We start from the raw sequence: 2,500 nt of genomic DNA, 5'->3' as shown, positions 1-2,500 counted from the left end.
TAGGGTTAGGGTTAGGGTTAGGGTTAGGGTTAGGGTTAGGGTTAGGGTTAGGGTTAGGGTTAGGGTTAGGGTTAGGGTTAGGGTTAGGGTTAGGGTTAGGGTTAGGGTTAGGGTTAGGGTTAGGGTTAGGGTTAGGGTTAGGGTTAGGGTTAGGGTTAGGGTTAGGGTTAGGGTTAGGGTTAGGGTTAGGGTTAGGGTTAGGGTTAGGGTTAGGGTTAGGGTTAGGGTTAGGGTTAGGGTTAGGGTTAGGGTTAGGGTTAGGGTTAGGGTTAGGGTTAGGGTTAGGGTTAGGGTTAGGGTTAGGGTTAGGGTTAGGGTTAGGGTTAGGGTTAGGGTTAGGGTTAGGGTTAGGGTTAGGGTTAGGGTTAGGGTTAGGGTTAGGGTTAGGGTTAGGGTTAGGGTTAGGGTTAGGGTTAGGGTTAGGGTTAGGGTTAGGGTTAGGGTTAGGGTTAGGGTTAGGGTTAGGGTTAGGGTTAGGGTTAGGGTTAGGGTTAGGGTTAGGGTTAGGGTTAGGGTTAGGGTTAGGGTTAGGGTTAGGGTTAGGGTTAGGGTTAGGGTTAGGGTTAGGGTTAGGGTTAGGGTTAGGGTTAGGGTTAGGGTTAGGGTTAGGGTTAGGGTTAGGGTTAGGGTTAGGGTTAGGGTTAGGGTTAGGGTTAGGGTTAGGGTTAGGGTTAGGGTTAGGGTTAGGGTTAGGGTTAGGGTTAGGGTTAGGGTTAGGGTTAGGGTTAGGGTTAGGGTTAGGGTTAGGGGTTAGGGTTAGGGTTAGGGTTAGGGTTAGGGTTAGGGTTAGGGTTAGGGTTAGGGTTAGGGTTAGGGTTAGGGTTAGGGTTAGGGTTAGGGTTAGGGTTAGGGTTAGGGTTAGGGTTAGGGTTAGGGTTAGGGTTAGGGTTAGGGTTAGGGTTAGGGTTAGGGTTAGGGTTAGGGTTAGGGTTAGGGTTAGGGTTAGGGTTAGGGTTAGGGTTAGGGTTAGGGTTAGGGTTAGGGTTAGGGTTAGGGTTAGGGTTAGGGTTAGGGTTAGGGTTAGGGTTAGGGTTAGGGTTAGGGTTAGGGTTAGGGTTAGGGTTAGGGTTAGGGTTAGGGTTAGGGTTAGGGTTAGGGTTAGGGTTAGGGTTAGGGTTAGGGTTAGGGTTAGGGTTAGGGTTAGGGTTAGGGTTAGGGTTAGGGTTAGGGTTAGGGTTAGGGTTAGGGTTAGGGTTAGGGTTAGGGTTAGGGTTAGGGTTAGGGTTAGGGTTAGGGTTAGGGTTAGGGTTAGGGTTAGGGTTAGGGTTAGGGTTAGGGTTAGGGTTAGGGTTAGGGTTAGGGTTAGGGTTAGGGTTAGGGTTAGGGTTAGGGTTAGGGTTAGGGTTAGGGTTAGGGTTAGGGTTAGGGTTAGGGTTAGGGTTAGGGTTAGGGTTAGGGTTAGGGTTAGGGTTAGGGTTAGGGTTAGGGTTAGGGTTAGGGTTAGGGTTAGGGTTAGGGTTAGGGTTAGGGTTAGGGTTAGGGTTAGGGTTAGGGTTAGGGTTAGGGTTAGGGTTAGGGTTAGGGTTAGGGTTAGGGTTAGGGTTAGGGTTAGGGTTAGGGTTAGGGTTAGGGTTAGGGTTAGGGTTAGGGTTAGGGTTAGGGTTAGGGTTAGGGTTAGGGTTAGGGTTAGGGTTAGGGTTAGGGTTAGGGTTAGGGTTAGGGTTAGGGTTAGGGTTAGGGTTAGGGTTAGGGTTAGGGTTAGGGTTAGGGTTAGGGTTAGGGTTAGGGTTAGGGTTAGGGTTAGGGTTAGGGTTAGGGTTAGGGTTAGGGTTAGGGTTAGGGTTAGGGTTAGGGTTAGGGTTAGGGTTAGGGTTAGGGTTAGGGTTAGGGTTAGGGTTAGGGTTAGGGTTAGGGTTAGGGTTAGGGTTAGGGTTAGGGTTAGGGTTAGGGTTAGGGTTAGGGTTAGGGTTAGGGTTAGGGTTAGGGTTAGGGTTAGGGTTAGGGTTAGGGTTAGGGTTAGGGTTAGGGTTAGGGTTAGGGTTAGGGTTAGGGTTAGGGTTAGGGTTAGGGTTAGGGTTAGGGTTAGGGTTAGGGTTAGGGTTAGGGTTAGGGTTAGGGTTAGGGTTAGGGTTAGGGTTAGGGTTAGGGTTAGGGTTAGGGTTAGGGTTAGGGTTAGGGTTAGGGTTAGGGTTAGGGTTAGGGTTAGGGTTAGGGTTAGGGTTAGGGTTAGGGTTAGGGTTAGGGTTAGGGTTAGGGTTAGGGTTAGGGTTAGGGTTAGGGTTAGGGTTAGGGTTAGGGTTAGGGTTAGGGTTAGGGTTAGGGTTAGGGTTAGGGTTAGGGTTAGGGTTAGGGTTAGGGTTAGGGTTAGGGTTAGGGTTAGGGTTAGGGTTAGGGTTAGGGTTAGGGTTAGGGTTAGGGTTAGGGTTAGGGTTAGGGTTAGGGTTAGGGTTAGGGTTAGGGTTAGGGTTAGGGTTAGGGTTAGGGTTAGGGTTAGGGTTAGGGTTAGGGTTAGGGTTAGGGTTAGGGTTAGGGTTAGGGTTAGGGTTAGGGTTAGGGTTAG

The sequence above is a fragment of the Perognathus longimembris genome, unplaced genomic scaffold, assembly GCF_023159225.1.
Source record: "Perognathus longimembris pacificus isolate PPM17 unplaced genomic scaffold, ASM2315922v1 HiC_scaffold_5536, whole genome shotgun sequence".
NCBI classification, from domain to species: Eukaryota; Metazoa; Chordata; class Mammalia; order Rodentia; family Heteromyidae; genus Perognathus; species Perognathus longimembris.
The sequence above is the reverse complement of the archived record's forward strand: the minus strand, read 5'-3'. Positions refer to the sequence as shown.